This window comes from Panthera onca, chromosome B1 (assembly GCF_046562875.1).
Source record: "Panthera onca isolate mPanOnc1 chromosome B1, mPanOnc1 haplotype 2, whole genome shotgun sequence".
In the NCBI taxonomy this organism is placed as follows: Eukaryota; Metazoa; Chordata; class Mammalia; order Carnivora; family Felidae; genus Panthera; species Panthera onca.
The window spans coordinates 168,363,079-168,383,829 of NC_138342.1; the positions used below are offsets into that span (position 1 = coordinate 168,363,079).

At 45.6% G+C, this 20,751-nt stretch overlaps 1 long non-coding RNA gene across 1 annotated transcript; it reads left to right on the forward strand.

Moving 5' to 3' along the window:
* The first annotated feature begins 8,267 nt into the window (after positions 1 to 8,267).
* Positions 8,268 to 20,751, forward strand: LOC132693200 (uncharacterized). The gene is made up of 3 exons (XR_009616648.3): positions 8,268 to 8,346; positions 8,422 to 8,636; positions 20,537 to 20,751. It is a non-coding gene; the product is annotated as an uncharacterized LOC132693200 (long non-coding RNA).

The window sequence follows — 20,751 nt, forward strand, 5'->3', positions numbered from 1 at the left end:
TGTGTTTCCAGCCACATTGAGTGTGGGGAGTGTCCCATTCTGGCTTCCAGGTCAAGTGTTTGCACAGCACTTCCCCCCAGCCAGGCAACAGCAGCTCATGGCTGAAACTTAACTCTGTGTCCTCTCTGTTGACTTTCATTTCATAGATTTGTTGCCCTAAAAGGTTGAAATTACAGTGTCTATATTGTGATAAAAGTCCCTGCCTCGGTGCTCCTGTTATTTGTTAAAATGTATAATAGCCATCTCTAAGAACCCTGCTTTAGAGGACAGAGGCAACATACCTGTGCTGCTAGCAGTAACTGGGGCACCTCTGAGCTCAGGTAGGGAGCTGGAGACAGGCAAGGCTGTGCTTGGCTCCAGGGCTCCCAATGGTGCTATTTATGAGCTTAGGATCCTGGAAATGGGAGTGGAAAGTCTGGGGTAAGGAGAGGAGGTATGAAGTTGAACTGAGAGCTAAACTTCCTAGTGGAGAAATGCAGGCAGGCCCTCCAGGCTTCAGCACAATGGGGATGTTGGCACAGGTCACTTATTTACAGGAATAGGGGTCTTGCCCTGAACCTCACCTAGGCTTGCCTGGCTCGCCAGCTCGTCAGACTTTCCCATCCTCCAGCTCCTTCAGAACGTGTCCACCTCATGTGCTGGGTCATCAGCCTGCTGCCTCTTTGGAAAGCTGTGATAAATGAAACTCTTCAAATTACTAGTGCCAAAATTAATCTTAACTAGTAATTCCTGAATTCAGTAATGTCCCACTCAAAGGAATGACTTTCTAATGATGAAATTTTAAGCAGAAACATATAGGTCCAAGAGAAATTTGGGAGGAGATTAGCCGTTAAGAATAGCTCAAATCACACTGGAATAAGACTACTCATCCCTGCTGTGTATTCACCCAGCTCTGCTTCCTGCAGGGATGGCACAGCAAGGAAATACTAGTGCTATTTGGGAGGATGCTTCTATTTTGAGAGTGCCTTGTAAGATGCCCTTCCACCCTCAACCTACATCAAAATTGCAGAGCTCTCAGAGAACCAAAGGGCTTGAGGGACTTTTTCAGATGAAGAATCACAAATAAGTTGTGACTTATCCAAGATCACATTGTTCACAAACTGGTTCCCTGACTCTTGGTCAGGTGTTCTTTCCACTATGTGTAAAAGACAGGTAACACTTCCTCCTCCACCACCACCAGGGATGGCACTAATGGAGAGATGCCAGGAACAACCTTGTCTGTTCTGCCCATTCCCTTCTAAAAGTCATTTATTATAAAATCAAATAGTAAACATTTCCTCTGCCACACTTTTCCTGTTAACTACCATAACTTAAAACACTTAAGGCTAGCAAGGAGGCTAAAAAAGAAAATTCCAAAAGAGTTCCAGGCACCAAGGCAGCTTAAAACGATGGCACTCGAAGCTCATCTTTTTCAGTCACAGGAAGAGTCACCCTGACCCACATAAACTGAAGAACCTGAATGTTATAACCCTGCTTTGAAGAAGATTTGCTGTAGTTGAGTTCAAAGGGAATGAAAAACTAGGTCAGTTGCCCAGGGTTTTTAAAGAAGAAAAAAGGAAAGGGGGAAAAAAAGTTATATTTCTAATGAAATTTGTATCTTCCATCCTCTATTGTCTTGGTTCCTAACCAAGTGAAATAAACGAACTGGTAAGTTCTGAGTTTGTGTCAAAGGTATAAGCCTAAATACCCAAGAATCAACAGCTTGGGTAATTGAGGTCACTTCTGCCTTGGCCTACCCTCCTTCCCTGGAGTTCCCCACTGTGGGAGCAATCTATACTAAAGAATAACCTGGTAGGTATGAGACTTGTTCCCTTGCAGGCTGGAGTCAGACCCCCAGCCGCTCACCATGGAGCCAACTCCCATCCACACCAGTGGCTGCTACTGTCTTGTCTCCCTTCATTCAGTCATCCATTCATGGATTCATTCATCAGATACTAAAACATCAGCCTTGTTGTGCCAGGTCCTTCTACCCTGTTCACTCTGGGACTTAAATGACACATTTCCTGGTAATGGGGGCCACTCATTGAAGAGCTAGGACTTTGTACATGGCATCTCACATAGGTCTTAAAGATAGCCTGCAAGCAAGGTGTCATTTTTCCCAGCTCATCAACAAGGTTCAGAGAGTAATTAAGGACTCTAGGCCTTAAGCGCATCTTCTTCCTCCAAAGTCAGTATTTTTTCTGCATCAGGGTCCACTTCAGTCCAGTACATGGCTGGTAGCTTCCACATCCAGCCACACCTGACATGCTTGGTTCATCCCCTTCATCTACTTCCCAGTGGAATTTGTTTATATGTCTTTCCCAGAATGCTGTAAGCTCCTTGGAGAGTAGTGGCCTCTTACTTTTTGAATGAATGTGTTTTTAATAAAATTAAAGTCCCCTCAAAAGGTAGGTGACCACAATAGAGCCAGCTAAGAATGGAGAGGGTAGGGAGTTGCTCTTCTGCCCCATACTCTCCCTCATGCCCAATCCCAGGGGCAGGCTCAAAGACACTGTTTACACCTATGTATTCCTCAACATCTGACATCATTGCCAAAAATACTTGGTCCTGCACTATCCTCCTCCCCAATAGTCTGGTTCTGTGAGTTTCCTTAAGACCTCAGGTCAGACCCAATCCCAGGAAAACAGACGGCACACTGGAAGGAAAATTTGGTCCAGGACCTCTTAGGTGGCATGGGGTGTCAACAAGGGGTGGAAGGCACCTTGGACCAGCAACAGCAGGAAGCCAGTATTGCCATGGCACCGGAGGGGGTATAAGGGAAAGACTTCTCACAGCCACCTGGCAGGAGCTATCTTTAGGAATTCAGCCATCCACAGAAGTGCAGGCAGGTATGGAGGGACAGAATCTGGGAATAAATACCCTGACCTCCTCCTACTCCTTCTCTATCCACTGGCTGAGTCTACATGAAGCCAGTCAGCAGAGGACTCTAGGTGATGCTCTCCAGGTGAAGTCAGCCTTCAAGACACAGAGCAGGCAGGGAAAGACAGAGAATGGGTCAGGAAGGAGGAGGGGTTTGACAAGGAGAGGAAAACCACCCCTTCCTTCCAAGGATTTTAAGACATTCCCAATGATGCTCTAGACTTGCCTCCTGGGAGACTTAAAAGCACACCGTCAACAAGAAGGCCCTCTGCTGTGGCTCTCACCTCATGCTTCTAAATCAACGGTCTGGTTCCCAGGCCACCACTGCCCTAATGAACAGAGCAGAAGCTAATGGAGAGCAAAGAAATATTTCTTATCTGAAATGTTTCATATCAATGACCCTTCACAGAATAACTACTATGTGCCAGACATTTATACTCAGACAAATGAGATGCTCTGTAGTCTAGGTCTTTAAGGAGCTCCTGATTTTATTGGGAAAACTGGTCATGTGCTGAAAAGTTAAAGATAAGATACCTGTGCTCAAGAGCTCGGGTAGGGAGTGCCATGTAGGGGGAAAGCCATAAATGTGGTTGGGTCAGGCCACCTGGAGGGAGGCCCTGGTCTTGCTGCTCCCCAGATGTATGACCCTAACAATTCATTCCCCCTCAGTTTCCCCTCCTGTTAAAAAAGGAGGTCAGCCTGGCTCTGTGGTTCCACAAGTGCTAGGAGAGCAGAGAGTATGAGTACTTTGTGAATCTCACAGAGCAGACAGCCTGCAGTAGTCAGTGAGGCTCTACATGGGGAGCAGGCCTTAAAGCAGGCCAGGAAGGATGGGCAACACTGGAAAAGGCAGAGATGGGAGGAAGGGCTCTTGGGACAGAGGAAACAGCACAAGTAAACACATGGAGGCAGGAAAGCACTCAGTCCATGAGGCTGGAATGGCAGGGGCATGATTCTAAGTGTGCCTTACAACCAAATGGGTCCTGGGGAGGCTCTCAGGTTGAGTGGATGGGGGTAGAGAGAGATGACAAGCAGATGATGTGCCCCTATCAAATTATAAACCTGCCCTCCACTGAAACCCAAAACTTGTTTGCCTTCGCTTTGCTTAATGAGAAGAGCGAGAATCTGGAAAATCAAATAAGAACCAACTCTGGAGAGTTAACTTGGGAATCAATTGCACTAGACTTATATTTGGAAAACACAAATCAGATCAAGTCACTCTTTTGCTCATAAGCCTTTCATGGTTCCTTTTGCCTATGGAACAGAGTCCAAACTCCTTAGCTATTTTTTTTTAGAGAGAGAGAATGCATGAGTGGGGGAGATGGGCAGAAGGAGAAAGAGAGAAAGAGAGAATGAGAATCTTAAGCATACTCCATGCTGAGTGCAGTCTGACACAAGGATCGATCCCACAACCCTGGAATCATGTCCCTGAGCCAAAATCAAGAGTCAGTTGCTCAATGGACCGGGCCACCCGGACACCCCAAACTCCTTAGCTTAACAAGCAATCTTGCCCAGTCCCACCTCGTCAGGCTGCTCACCCTGCCCTAAGGAAGCTACTTCCTTCACCATTTCCCTAAAATAAGCCTTTTCAAACATAAATTGTTCACTCATTCATTCATCAAGGATTTATTAAGCATTTACTTTGGGCTAGGCCTGGACATTAACAAAGCAATCAGAACAAATACGATGCCTCTTTTCTTGGCACTTAAAGTCTGGAGAGGGATAGGAGTTTCAAACAGTAATTACAACCAAGATCATTGCTAGAAAGAGAAGCACAGGCTGAGGTGGGCTCTAAGATGTAACTGAAGGGCCTAACCCATTTTAGGGAGGTGGGAGGAGGGGACAAGCAAGCTGCCCTCTAGACACCTGAAGGCTGAGTTGGACTCAGCCAGTCAATGGCAGAACAGGCATGGAGGGCAGAGGGGGAGGTATTCCAGTCAGAGGGAATAGCAGCCTTTGAGGCTGGACCGTGCTAAAGAAGTCACATCAACCTTCACTGGTGTGAGCATCAGGATGTGCCATCCTGGATGTGGCTGCAGAGGTCTCCCTGGTAAAGCAGGTTTTATGCTCTTCTGAGGGCAATGAAATGCCACTGGGGTTGGGTAAGAATAGGAATGGCATGATCACTTTTCTGATTGTATGGAGAATGGAATGTGAGAGAAAATGAAATTTTTTCTTTTGGAAACTGCTTCCAAGCCCTCTCCCTTAGCAAATGGTTTGTCTTTCCAGAGTCTACCTCTTTTATGGGGTCTTTCCTGGCCCCATCAGGCCAAGTAATCACTCCATCTTCTCCACATACTCATCCCAGAAACTGAAAAATTCCACTTTAATACCTATTACACTGGATTGTGAATTCTTATTCTACCAGTCTCACCTCACTAGATTATCTGGGCAAAGACCTAATTGTTTGGAGGGGGAGGGGGGATGTTGTTGTTGTTGTCGTTGTTGGGTTGTGTTGTGTTGTTTTGTTTTGATCTCTGTGCCCTTGAGACCCAGCAGAAATCATGAACCTGGCAGACAGCCAATAAATATCTATTAGTTACTGATTAAATTAATTAAATACTGAAATCTCTAAGGAATTTCCTGTGGTTGACCTCTTTCTGGAGCTGCATCCTCATATGCATACAGCAGTGTCTGAATTTTATCTCAAAGACTGACAGAGATCCTTTCAAACCTTCATTGATAGATTCCCAGTACAAGCCAGAGCCCGCTGACCCAGAAAAAGAGCTTTATGTTAGCAGAAATGAAGGGCACAGTGGGGGGTGCAGCAGCACAAGGGCCAGTTGTTTTGGGGCAACTCAAGCCCAAATTTAAAAAAATCTTACAGTGAGACTGATACTCTACAGTGAATGTGTTTAGGTTAAAGAAGGATGAGAGTACAGAGTCTTTCTAGTGGCTGTGAACAAGAAACAAAAAAGGGCAGATAGCTTCGGTGGCCCAGGTTCAAGGCCAATGACTACTGCCAGCCCCTTTGATTGCCAGGCTTTTCGCTCACCATGCACTGGACCAAAGAACAGGAGCCCCACATGTTCACCTACACAGGAACGGAGACACACGCCCTGTCACATTTACATTCCTGTGTGCACATGGTGTTTTCAAGTCCTGGGATGTGATGTTGATGAAATACAGTTAATTCAATTTCTATGGAGAAATTGATTAATGGACTGGATTAAAAGAAGTCCCTTGTGTCCGCAGCCTTCGCCCGGCATACCAGTTCTGTGTTATCTCCCTGGCTTTCTCCTTTCCTCCTCACTTGCCACTTTGACAATACACACTGGGGCCCAGCAGGAAGAAGGAGGGAGGAGAGGAAAGATGAGAAGCCACAGATTAGGGCCGGAGCACCCCTCTATATTTAATTAGTTCTCTTAATATTTTTAAAAATAATAAAAGAGCCCTGTGGGGGATATACTGATCTGGGGATTGTTCTAGTGATTGGCAGATGTTCTGGAGCAGGGACTCCACCAGAGAGTCCTTCAAGGCCTTTCAACCTTCTCTTCAGTGGGAAGGAGAGAAGGCACATCCCTGCCCACCCGGAATACAGCAAAAGCCACAGCCTCCTTGAAAGGCCCACTGGTGTGAGGGCAAGACCCAGAGTCACACCAAGCCCTTTCCCAGGCTGCCCTCTCAGACCTCCAGGCCCCAGGCCAGCAGCCAGAGAATACTGGGCCTACAAATGCTCGGGCCAAGGAGGGCCACGCAGCTCACTCCCGGGCGAGGAGTTGCCTGGGCTCACACTCACCTGGTGACGTTGGGAAGAGCATGGGAGGCAGGGGGCAGACAACGTGACCTCAGAGAGCCCTTCCTGACCTCAGCTTTGTGGGGGCAGTATTCATAGCACCTTTTACTCTCAGACCCTTGTGCTTTTCACCGGCCTCCCAAATCTGTGGTCAGCTTTCACTCTACATTCTGAATCATAAAAGTGAGACCGGTGCTGTGGTCTGAATGTCTGTCATCCCAAAACCCATATGTTGAAGCTCTGACCCACAATGTGCTGGTATTAGGAGGTAGGGCCTTTGGGTGGTGAGTAGGTCAGAGGGTGGAGTGCTCATAATGGGATTAGACCTTTGAAATCGGCTAGTGCCTTGATCTTGGACTTCCCACCTTCAGAATGTGAGCAATATATTGCCATCATTTAAGCTACCCAGGCTATGGTATTTTACCCAAATGGACAAAAAGACACCCAGAGAAATTATTTCATCAATGTAAAGAAATCAATAAATATGCTATCCTTTCTGTATGTACTTAATGTGCCTACTTTCACAGTGTAACTGATTGCAAGGAAGTTCACCTTAGGATAATAACACAGGACAGGTACATTAGTGGGCACCACCTCCTGACTCCGCCCTCCCCATCCCCCATTAGAAATGGGATCCATCAAGTGTCTTTATTAATAACCTAGTCCTCTGGCTTTAGTTAAGAACAACCTGCTCTGGCTTTTGATTAATGTTCGCTGTGGCTGTGCTAAGGTTTCCTGTACCTCGGTGGCAAGAAGGGAGCCCACGGAGCTCCAGCAGACGTGTCTGGTAGGTCTCACACACACACACAAGCTGATGAATAATTTATTCAAATGAGCCTGTGAATGTTAGACAATATTGCATTACAAAATAAATCAATTATGATTTAAAAAAAGAAATCTCAGTTTGTTGAAAAACATTGCAAACACAGGCGATTTTCTCTTTATTAAAAAAAGTGAAATCTCATTTCAATAAGCTGTTACAACAGCTACAGAGCCATTTCAGTGACTCCTTAATAGAATGCCCCCCTAAACAAACTACATCTGCCAGATGCCTGCTTTACCTTTTTCAATTAAAATTCTGCTCCTATTGTTGGAAGGTTAACTTTGAACTTACAAGGCTATGTAGCTCACTAGGGCATGAAGTTAGTTGCCTGTAAATATGCATAAATTAGCATCATTTATCCCATATGGAGTTTCCAACAAAAACTATGAGTGCCTCTCTAAATATCTGGATGGATCACCTTTTTTCCAATACCAGAAGAAGGAAAATATCATTCAAGAATGCTAAGAATCTCAGGGATTTACATTTTTGAGAGAAAAAAAATAACTCAATTTTGGCTACAGTTAAAATACAGGAGGGAGTAGAGGATTCTGCATTCATTCATTAAATAATGGAATCTCCATTAATTCACTCAAGAAACTTTATGGCTTGCCTTGTACCTATCTAGCCTGTGCATAGCCCTGAGGCAGGTGCTGAGATATATCAGTGCCTGCCGCCAGAGAGCTCACAGGTGTCCCTGCACACCTGGCACCCACTGTCTGCCCTGACCAGCCTGCTGTGGGCAGGGGGACATGCTATGAGATGATCTCATAATCCTGGAGATCTATGACTCATAATTCACCCCCTTGTGTTAAGCAAGAACTTTTCCCATGTGAGTGTTTATAAATTACAGTGTCTGGAAAGATAACTTGACAAGTTATCTTGACACACCTTAAAGCCATACATAGAAGTCAGGATAGATGAAGGAAAGGTAAAGACCACCAAAATAGGGGCTTTGGGGCCATCGCTGAAGACAAACTTTATTCACTGTATAATCTTGCTTCAGGTGGACTGGGTTCTCTCTGCCCTTTCACAAAGGAAGTGACTCAAGATACCTGATATACTCTCAACCCTCAGAAAATGAACCTCTTTCCATTCACTTGATCCCACCAGTCACAAAGCACTGACTCTGTCATGCACCAGAGGGGCAACATGAATAAGAAGTGTTTACACTCTGAAGGAGCCGACCCAACCAAAGTGAGAGATTCAGACATGGAACAGGTGAGTGGTGTGGCAGCTGGGGCTGCTGGGAGGAAACCCCTGGCCCAGGTCCCTTGCCTCCCCCCAGGAGGCACTGTCAGAGGGGAACCTGGAAGCAAGGGCAGGAGTGAGCCAGGGCCCAGCACAGGCAGAAGTGTGGGAGGAACAAAGCACTGGCAGAGGTATGCAGGTAGGCCAACCTCCTTCTGGAAGCCAGGCAGGAAGAATGCAAATGCAGAGGCAAGGACTGGGGGTCTTAGATGGAAGTCTAAGGGAAGGGAGTCATCTCTGTACCTAGCCACCACTCTCCCCCATCTCTAAATTCCTCCACCCTGTGGCTCTTGTTCACCTAATGGTTTGCAACAATCCTCATACCTTTGTATTCTCTCATTTGGCTTTACCCAGAGGTTCAGTGGTATGCTGGAAACCACCTAGCCTGGTGTGTGACAGATTATGTGCTGGAGAGAAGGGATGGTTCAAACAGGAAGTATGCTGGGCTCTAGAAAGCTCCCCAAGGGAGAAGGAGACCATGATTTATCCTGGGGCATACAAAAAACAGTGAGGACTGAATGTGACTTCTTAGGTGTCTCTGCACACCTGGGTTTGGGTAGTTTAGGCAATCATTTCTGGTTAACTGACATGTGGGTGCAATAGAAGCCAGGGGCCCTTCGGTTAGGGTTTGGGGAGGTGTCTGTCTTCACAGCAGACCTCTAACCAGTGACAAGGGATGGGGACCCAGGTCTATGCTCTGGGAAAGCACAGGACAAGTCCAGCAGGTATTATTGCCTCAGGTCCATGGGCTGGGGTTCATGGCTTGAGGAAACCTAGCCAAGATGCTCATATTGCAAATGAGTAGACAGACCCAGAGAGGAAATGGGAGAAGGGCATTGAGTGTACATGTTGTTTCAATCAAACCTTAAGCTCCATAAAAGCACGAAACATCCCTATTATACCTCTTTGAATATCCACATTACTGGACACAAAATAATAATCAATAAAGAAATGTGACATCATCACTTTCCTGCTTAAAATCTTCCAGCAGCTCCCCATTACTCACAGAACAAAGTTGAACTACCCTGTCATCATCTGGACTCTATTTCTCCAGCCTCAAATCCTACCCTCTCAGGCACTGTGCTCCCAAACCAGCACCCCAGGCCTACATGTCCCCACCCAAATATGCACACATCCTTATACCCACACTGCTCTCATACATGCAGTCCTTTCTCTGGCTCTACCTTCCAGCCAGTCTGAACTAGTTACAGTCCTTTGAACATGCCAGAATTTCTCATGCCTCCAAGCTTTGCACAAGATCATCTCTCTGTTTCAGGGACTCTCTCCTCACCCCGATGCAATCCTTTATTGTGTTGAGAAATTCCTGCTTGTCCTTAAAGACCCAGGTCAGAGGGCACCTTGTCTGAGAATCCTCCTCTGTGCTCTGATAATTCCTGTCCAGCAAATGTCTCTATCACACAATTTACCACACTGAGCAGCTTCTTCCTCCACAGTCTGAGTACCAGAACTGGAATCATGGTGTTCATCTCTGAATAAGCATAGGGATGGATGGATGGATGGATGGATGGATGGATGGATAGCACAAATTCAAGTTGGATTGAATAGTTAATATTCAACAATCATGTGTCACAGGAGACAGAGAGAAGGCAAAACTTCCCACCCACAAGGTCTGAACCTGAATATCTCTCCTCTCCCCCTGCACCATTCCCTGGCCTCTCTAGGGGGCTCTTACATTTGTGAACAGAAGTAGAAGAGGAATTTCCAGAGTCGTAGTGATGCCTCAGCAGGAGTCTGGTCCTAGATGTTCAAGTACTAAACTACATCCTAAAAATGAGTTTGACTGCTCAGTCTATTCCCACTGGCTTTCATTGGCTGCAGGCTTAGCAGGGACCCCAGGCCTGCAATACTGCAGCCATTAGCTCAGATTCAATTATGGAGAAGGAAGAAAACATTTTCAGAATAAATGAAATAGAGAAATAAAAGAGAAATAAAAGAATTCTTAAGGGAATCCATAGGGAAGGGCGGATCACTTTATCTAGAGAGCTTTTCTCCAGATTTGGAAGAATAGGGAGGAAGGAAGATGATATTATGCAGCATTCCCTGTGTGGCAAGTGCCTTCACACATATTCCTCATTAAACGATCCTCACCACCAGCCTGTGAAGTCAGCACAATTCTTTTTCACAAATGAAGAAAATGAGGTTCGGTGACCCACAGGAGATGACCTCAGGGTACAACCATGCAGCAGGAGTTCCAAAATTCAAACCTAGGGGCAACTCCACCAAGTCTAAGGAAAAGGAGTGTTTCTTCCTGCCAGTAATATGGCTTTGCCAAGTGACAGGCTATAAAAGAGACTCTTTACTTGGATAAAACAGCACTTCCCAAGGTTTTGTCTTAGCTAGGACAGCTTCCAGGTGGGTAAAACAAGTTGGAGCAAATGGCTCTGGTATCGTCCTCCATAGTATCCCCCTCCTTGGGGATCTTGCATCCCCTGGCCTGCTGCTGCCCTGTCACTGGCCTCAAGGAGCTGTTACCTGTCTTTAAAGCACTAGTTCAAACATCGGCACCAATTATGACTTCGGTTCCTCCTTGAACAACTGAGACAATTGGAATATTTGAAAAGGTTTTACCAGCTAGTATAGAAAAACAGCCAAGAGGGGCGCCTGGGTGGCGTAGTCGGTTAAGCGTCCGACTTCAGCCAGGTCAAGATCTCGCGGTCCGTGAGTTCGAGCCCCGCGTCAGGCTCTGGGGCTGATGGCTCGGAGCCTGGAGCCTGTTTCCGATTCTGTGTCTCCCTCTCTCTCTGCCCCTCCCCTGTTCATGCTCTGTCTCTCTCTGTCCCAAAAATAAATAAAAAACGTTGAAAAACAGCCAAGAAAAACAGAGGAAGCATGAAAACATTGTGGAGACCAAGGCATGAAGGTTAGGGCTTCTAATTTCTGCCAGAGTGACTCCATACCATGGTTACAGGCCCATCTTTTTAAGGGCTATCCAGGGACTACCTACAACTAAGTAAGGCCAGGGCACCCCACAGAAGACAGGGATGGCCTGGACCACCCCAGGCGGCAGGAGGCAGCATTTCAGGCTCAGGGGTGAGGCAGGCCCAAAGAAGTAGTCCCTGGGACAGAGAAGAAGGCCTGGGGGTCAGAGCAGCTGATGAAGGTCCCTCCCCAGACCTCCTGCACTGGTTCCTGTGATGCAGAAATATAGGCCTCATCATGTCCTCCCAAACTTAATACCCTCTGTGCTTCTGCATCACCTAATGTGCCTACAAGCCTTCTGGGACATCCCCTTTGTACTAGTTAGGGTTCTCCAGAGAAACTTGGCCAGCAAGATGTGTGTGCCATTTGTGCATATGTGCATGAGTGTGTGTGGAGCAAGAGATTCATCACAAGGAATTCGCTCATGTGATTCTGGAGGCTGAGAAGTCCCAATATTTGCAGCCATTGAGTTGGAGACCCAGGAGAGCCAAAAGTATAGTTCTAATCCAAGGTCAAAGTCCTGAGAACCAGGAGAGCTGAAGGTGTAAGTTCCAATCTAAAAGCCAGCAGCCTAGAGATTCAAGGAGAGCCAGTGTTTTAGTTCAAGTCCAAGGGCAGAAAAAGACTGGTGTCCCAGCTCAGAGCATTCAAGTAGGAGGAGTTCTCCATGCTCACTGGAGGCCAGCTCCTGTGTTCTATTCAGGCTTTCAACTAATTGTATGGGGCTCAGCCAAATTAGAGAGGGCCATCTACTTTCCCCAGGCTACTGATTCAAGCATTAATCTCATCCAGAAACAGCTGGACACACCCAGAATGACCGAATAACAGCTGGGCACCCTGTGGCCCAGTCAAGTTGACACACAAAATGAATTACCACAGGTAATTCAGCTTTGGTAATTCAGCAGCTACCCCTCTTTCAGCTCCTACAACTCACATCCCCTGACCAAGGCACCTGGTCTCATACCCCCGGCCTTTGCATATGTTTTCCTATCTGGGACATTCTTCTCTCCATTATTTCCCCCTTGAACTCCTACACATACATCAAGACCCAGTTCATGGGTGGCTTCTCTGACTCCTCACTCTGTCTTTCCCCTGTGGTGTCAGAGTATGTAGAGTACTATAGTACTATAGTATAGTAAAGTACTATATGTAAGCATGAGTTAAGATGGATCAATAACCCTGTTCCCTCTGCATCTATAGTAATGGAAGAAAAATTCATGACAAAAGATAATTTCTGAATAAGATAACAGGCATCTAGCCTAGCCTGGTGAGGTGAGTGGGGAGGAGTCTCTCTGGAGGAAAAGATTAATGAACCAAGTCTGGAAGTCAGAATAAGTACAACGAGTAGGAAGATAATTGACATTTCAGGTTTAGAAAACAACACAAACCAGAGTGAAAGATATGAGCCCACCTATCTGTGTAGCAGGAATGTGGGGCCAAGTGAAAGAGGCTATTGGGGCAGATGCTGATGCTAGACCAGGTCATCAGACACTTATAAGCCATGCAGAGGACGCTGGCCTTTATCCCAGCATAGATAAGGGCAATGCCTTAGGCAATTATCCCGCTGAACTTTAGGATCAGTCCATATATGTGGCTTACCATGAGAATGAGTTTCTAGGGAACAAGGACTCTGTCTTAGTCACCCTGTAGCCCTACCATTCAGCCCAGTGCCTGGTACAAATGAGTTTTCAATAAGGTTTCATGCAATAGATAAGTGGATGGATGGATGGGTGGATGGATTGGATGGATGAAGACAAGGGTCTCATTTGGTCTTTGCAGAAATGTAAGGATATGAGTAAGGGAGTAGTTCCTATTTTATGGGTGGGGAAGCTGAGGCACAGGGAGGTAAATGATTTGCCTAGTCTCTGAGTATATTTCTGTCCTGAGTCCCCACCCAGGATTTCTCCTCTGCAGGAGCTGCTCCTCTGCAGGAGAGACTCAGGAGGCATGCAGCTGCCACAGCCCCTTGCCTGGGACCTGCCTGCCAGCCTGAGGCTGCATCCACCGTGACCAAACCAGTTTAGGAAAAAGAGGGTCTCTGGGCTTTCCACCACTGTTTTTTCTTTAGAGGTTAAATGGCAGAGCCATGAACATTACAGGATTTTTCTCTATCACACATTTAGGTTCCCTTTCCAAAACAGGTGGATTCTTCCCAAGTTTACTCCTGATTTCTTCCTTCTTCCCAGGTATCTTTGTCTTTCTCTGTTAGCTGCACTTGCTTGTGTCCCCTGATCTTTCTGCTCCTCTTTCTCTTTCTTTTTCATCCTCTTTTCCCTTCCCTTTTTTTTTTCTTTCTGTCCCCCTCTAGTACAGTTATCCCATCCTGCTAAGTCTGCCTTTTTAAAACTCCTGGTTCTGCCCTAGCATTTGCTTGAACCTCAAGGAGATGTCTGCTAGACCTTTGCTTCTCCAGAGCCCTGGCTATGACCTCACCATCCCGTGGCTGCCCCTGCCAGAACTGAGCACAGCCAGGGAGGGAGGGGCATTAGCAGTCAGTGTTGCCTGGGAGCAGTTTATGCAGCCTGGTCTCCTTGTTTCATCTAGTGGAACTGGCCATGTAATTAACTCCTCTCAATGGAGCCCACTGGTCCCCAAGCTCCCCTTATACTCACAATTTTACATTTCAAGGAAGTTCCAGGGCCCACATCTGCTCCAGCAGCATGTTCAGGCTACATTCCTGCCACCCCTCAGAGGGACTAGGGTTTGGAATCAGTATCTGTTCTTTGCAGCCCAGAGTTTCCTGACCCAGGGGCTAGAAATACTTCCCCATGAGTATTTTAGGGAGCAACTTCTCCCCAGTCTATATCCAGGGCCTCTACCCAGTTCTTATCCCACATGAAGACAGAGGAAGCAGCCAAATGCAGCATAGTGCAGTGGAGGGCAGGAAAACAAAGGACTTCAATTCACAGAGCTCCCTCCCTCAGCAGTGCAACCCCTTCACATCACAGAAATGGATTTCTTTGGAGGCTTATATTTTCCATCTTGCAGAGCTCTCAAGAAGACCGATTCCCTCCTTTTGGTATCACTTTCTAGATCAGGAATATTTCTTGGTTCTTTTTAGCCTTAAAGACCCAATATGAATTTGTAGGAACTAACAATGGGGAAATACCCAAGCAAAGAAGTTTGGGGAAAGGGGAGAGCCATGAAGGGCTATGATTGCTCCTGGTTTAAATTATGTGGCTTTGTGGGGTGCCTGGGTGGCTCAGTTGGTTGTGTCTGACTTCAATTCAGGTCATGATCTCATGGTTCCTGGGTTCAAGCCCTGCATCGGGCTCTGTGCTGACTGCTCGAAGCCTGGACCCTGCTTCAGATTCTGTGTCACCCTCTCTGTCTGCCCCTTCCCCACTGACACTCTCTCTCTCTTAAAACTAGATGAACGTTAAAATTTTTTTAAAACTTACGTGGCTTTGTTCTCTGCATTATTTTTTTATTGGAATAATGCTTTGTTATCCTGCCCTTAGAGGGATGAAACAGGAGGGCATACTGTGCCCTATGCATAATAGCAGTGAGTTTAAAGATGTCAAACTTAACCCCTCAAAAGGACCCATTTTGTGGCAGAAAAACTGTGCTCTCCTAATCATGTAGGATGAGAGTAGGATTCTGACCTTGAATGTGAACATAGTGGGTCTTCTTATTTGTGTTGTTTTCCTCTTTGTTTTGACTGCTGAGACTCTCTCAGACAAGCCTGCAGTTCACCTCTAGCAATGTCCAGGATGCTGTGGCCCCCTCAGCCAGGCACTAACTTTACCCCGCCCTCATCTCACCACAGGATCCTTGCTTCCCCTCATTCCCACTGGCTTCTCTACAAACATAGATGGAGAATGTGGCAGAGTCATAGCTGCCGTGCCTGCAGGAAATCCTGGGCTGGGGTCTCACAAGACCATTCTTGATATTCACTGGCTTTCTAGAAGGATCCCTTTCTCGTCCACTCTACCACATCCCCCAGGCAAAGGAGGGCAGTGGGCAAAGAGGTCACAGAAAGCCTGCTCAGCCCATCAACTTGCCTGCATGGGCTTCAGACCTCCTTCCTCATTTATTTTCCTCTTCCCTTCTCCAAACTTTTATGACATAGTAAATTCTTTAAGGGCCAAATAGTCCTTGAAAATACCCCAAAGGTGGATAACTAAGCCAGTCCCAGCCCTAGGGCCCTGCAGGCCACCTTTGGTCCACATTTGTCAAACTTCTGAACCCCTAGAAAATCTATGGCAGGGAGGCTTCCACGGCCAACCAGAGAAAACATTTACCCATCTCAGTGCAGTGACAGCAACATCCATCACCCTGTCATTCCAGGCCCATCTATGGAAATGACTGTGAGTCATGCTTCAAGACTGAGAAGGGCTTCTGGGTTCTGAGCCACAGCACTCAGGAGGAAACACTGAGGGCAGAGGAAGAAGGTAGAGATCAGGCCCCCTCCTACCTCTATTTTGGAGTATGTATTTTGAAAACCAATTGCAGGGGAGGAGGATACAAAGAATCTTTTTAGTTGTTATTTGCTTATTCCACATTTACATATAATAACATCTTGCAACTCTATTTTTATATATATGTGTATGTGTTTAAATACATATATAAAATAAAAAATATATACATATATAATAAATTTACACACACATATATGCATACACATACAGGTAAAATATACATGGTCTTTATTTGGCTGTGTATATTCTGAAGCTCTAGAATGAAGATAATATATATCTTTATCATTTTACAGAAGAAAGAGACAAAGATGGTAAGCATGGTTTACCAGAGTAACAGATTTACCTGGTGTACAAACTGAAACTATAACCCAGGTTTCCTGACCTCCACTTCAGATACACACATACCCTCAACACCTCCTCACCTGATGAAAGCAACACGCACCTTCCAGTCTATAGCTCTTCTGGGCAGCCCACGGGAGAATATGTAAGAAGATTTGGTAATAGTTTCAGGATCTAGAAACCCAGAGGCAAGAGAAAATAGACAGGTAAAAGTCATAGAGAAATACAGAAGTACAGAAAAGAAAGTAGGAAGCCAGGACTTGGATATCAGAGACAAATTTCTACGCAGTTATTAATAATGAATTATACTACCCCTCCCAGGGGTATTGGCTTCTAATCAGCAAGTCAATTTTCTATGTCATTGTTCATTGAACATCCATCATACACCAGGCACAGAGTTGATCAATATGGAGAAAACATGCATGAATGGGGTATATTTTCTAGTCTCAAAAGGTCATCCTAATGAAAAAGACAGATAGCACTTAAACACCACTAATTGACCCCTGATATTAATCATCTCCCTTTTTCTTAGAAGTGCAATTTAGGTTTTAGCTGGGATTAAAGACCATATTTCTCAGCTTCATCTCAAGCTTGAGCCAAAGGCATAAGCAGAAGAGATGTGTGCAAATTTTAAAGAATATGCTGAAAGGGAAAGAATGTGCCCTTCCTCCTTCCAGCTGGCTGGAATATGGAAGTGAATGCTGGACCTTCAGTAGCTACCTTTGACCTTGAGGTAAACTTTGGGTGAAACATATTGCACAGGAGAGCACAAAAACCAACAAGTCTAGGCCTTGATGGGGGCATGGGGAGGGATGGATAGCTACCAGCCCTGGGTCCCACTACCTCCAGGCTTCCTATATGAGTAGGGGAGCTCTACCTGCTTAATATACTTACTTTGGAGCTTTCTGTCATGCTCAGTTAAATGTAAGCCTAACTAGTCAAGCACCCAACAGATAAGTCAGACTACAGTAAGAGCTAATAGCATTGCACAGTGGGAGCAGAGCAAGGATCTATTGACTCTGCCCAGCCAGGTTAAAAAAAGCATCACAGAGAAGATGTGTGAGTGAGTCTTTAAAATGAAGTAGGATTCTCTCTGGTAGACAAGAGGGATGGAGCATTCCAGGTAGAGGAACCGCATCAGGCAAGCATGGAGACAGGAAAGCATGGGGTTTACTTAAGGAATGAGAAGTACCTAAATGCTGGTGAATTCCCTAAGTGGGGAGAGGCCTCCCCATGGCCACCCTATCTCTCCCAGGTACAGCTTGTGGGTGCAGCCCTGGCCCCCAACACCCCTGCTCACTTCTAAGTAATTACACCCCCAGTGCCTTTCTGTCTTGCAGCTGTTCCCACCAGCTGTTGTGACTGCTCTCACTACACCCCTCAAGTCCATGGGGAACAGGCTGCTGGGAAGGGAGGGCTGGGGGACTCCAGGAAGAGCTATTAAACACCTGCTGGGTCCCAGCAGAAAGGTTTAGGAAGGTAATTTCTGGGCTTCCAGGTAATTTGGGTCTTGCAAAGAAAACTGCTACTTTCACAAGCACTGAGAGAACAGAGACTCTGAAATCCAGAACACAAGGCCTCCACCCCTGTGTCAGTGATCCAACACCGCATAACAAACTACTCCAAAACCCAAAGGATTGAAACAACAATCTGATATTTCTCATGATGCTGTAAGCTGTCTGGACTCAGCTGGGCATCCTGCTTCATGAGCTGCTGGCTGGAGTTATTCACATGGCTACAGTCTTAGGGCAGCTCGACGAGGGCTGGACGACTTGAGGTGGCCTCATGCACCTGCTTGGTGGTTAGCTCTGCTGGCAGGCAGGGCCTCTGTCTCTACACTATTTTCTCAGAAGGATAGTCAGACTTCTTTTCAAGGTAGTTTATGCCCCCAAGAGGGGGTTTAGGCAGGATGTAGTCTGCAAGTTCTCTTCCACCTTAGTCTATCGGTCCAAGCAAGATAAAGGGCTAGCTTAGATTCAAGGAGAGGGGAAAGAGATTCCACCTCTTTATGAAAGAAATGGAAAAGTCACATTGCAAGACAATAAGAAACCATGCACAGTGGAAGGATTTTTGTGGCCATCTTTAGAAACAATCTACCCTTTGACCACAATGATTCATATCCCTTGAACGTACTCATAAAACTCTGACCCCCAAAAGGGCCTAATCCCATTACAGTACCTGCTTGAAGTTCAGAACCCTATCATCATCAGAATCAGATCCAGATATGGATGAGAATCCTTGCATGCAATTTCTTAGATGTGAACTAAAAGACCACTTACCTGCTTCTCCACTGCCAACATACAACATGCCCAGGGATGGCAGCCTCCAGTGCTAACTTCCTTCCTCTCTTCCAGCCTCTACTAACAATCTCCTTGCTATCCTTCCAGCCTTTGCCAGTCACATGTTTTAACATTAGTTATGGTAACTATCCATTCCAGGTACCAATTTCTAGAGGCTGAAAAATGGGTGATTCATGTTATGTAGAAGTAGAATGCTTGGCAAAACTGTGTACTATGGTGCCGTGGAATGTAGAAATGATTCCTAACTGTATTAGTAAGTGTTCCCAGAGAAACATAAACAAAGGAAAGATGCCCCTATATTTGAATAGATTTATTAGAAGGAATTGGCTGATGCAACTATGGAGGCTGAGAACTCTGACAACTCACTGTCTGCAAGATGGAGACCCAGGAAAGCCCATGGTATAATTCTAGTCCAAGGCTGCAGGCTTGTGAACCAGGGAAGCCAATGGTATCAATCCCAGTCCAAGGGCAGAAGGTTGATGTAGCAGCTCATGCAGGCATACAGAAAACAAAAAGGGGTGAATTCTTCCTCCCTCCACCTTTTTGTTCTATTCACACCCTCGATGGATTGGATGAGGTCTGCCCATACTGGGGAGGACTATATGCTTTACTGGATTCACCAATTAATTTTTAATCTCATCCAGAAACATCCTTACAAATGTATCCAGAAATAACGTTTAATCCGGGCACCACTTGGCCTAGTCAAGTTGATACAAAATACTGACCATCACGTTAATGAACTTGTAGATCTAGCTGAAGAGATTTCCAGGCAGAGTGTAGAAAGTGCCATTTAACTTTAACTGCATGAAGTACCTGAAGAGAGAAATGAGCTAAATAAGGAACCACTTTCAGTTTTCAAGGAGAATTTAGATAAAATGTAGACAGCTTAAGGTAGTATCTCCAGCCAGCCAAAGACTTTTGAAGTAAGAAAAGGCTGCGGATAAAAGTTCAAATCAAGAGCATGGCCTTTAAACCCTTTGTTAAGAACTCAGGAAGATTTAAGACCATGCATCATAGGCCCTTTCAGCATGACTAAAGGCTAAGAATTCACAGTTCCATGACTCACAGCTCAAGATGGAGACAGGCCTGCCTCAGAAGAAATGTCAACTCTGGCATTATCAAATGGACTGGACAATAATCTCATACATAGAAAACTCATGAAGCCTTTAGAGGAACTGTATCAGTTCTTCCAAAAATAAAGGACACTTCAGAATGAAAAGAGACCTCTGCCCCCATTCTAACTTTCTATATGCAGGAAGCAGATTTATAAAGCTTCTCAACTAAAAGTATGGGCCATGCTTTCCAGAAAAGGAAGGACATCTCAGAACACAGAGCCAATAATCCAAAGGACAGAACCAAAATGCAAAGGACGGAGACAAGAGCTAAGAACTTTAAGGGATGAAGAGACCACCCCAAGGAAGCAAAATTGGGCTCAAGTTAAAGAAAATTATGGGCTCCTCGAACTGGGGGGACAGGCAACATATGTGTGACTGGATTTCAGAGTTTCTGGAAACAAGCATACACATCCTGCCCTCCACCTTTTGTCTGGGTATGTCTGCCTACTGGGACTGTCCTTTCTTTGCCTCTCTATTGTTTATTGGTACATTGTAAATGGGGTGTGTAAGTAGTAGATAACTTGCCTTTTTAATTTTCAGTTCTTAATCATTAGTCACCCGATGGATTCAGCAATACACAAGGGAACTCATCTATATCTGGACCTGATGCAAAACACAAGATCAAGGACATAACTCTTATACTATGGTGGACTAAGGCTTTAGAAGTTTTCTGAATGGAATGTGGTAGAAGTGACATTTGGGAACTTCTGAGTAGGCCTTAAAACATCTTAAAGCTTCTTATTTTATCCTCTTAGAACCCCAAGTCATCATGTAAAGAAGTCCAGGCTACCCTAATAGAGAAGCCAAGAAGAGAGAATCAAGATGCCCCAGCCAAAAACCAGCACCAACAGGTTAAAAGGAACCCTCCACTGTCTTAAAGGTTGAATGCAGCTACCTGAGTGAGTCTAGGCAAGACCATCAGACCTGCCGGCCAATCCACAGGATCATAAGGAATAATAAATAGTTATTG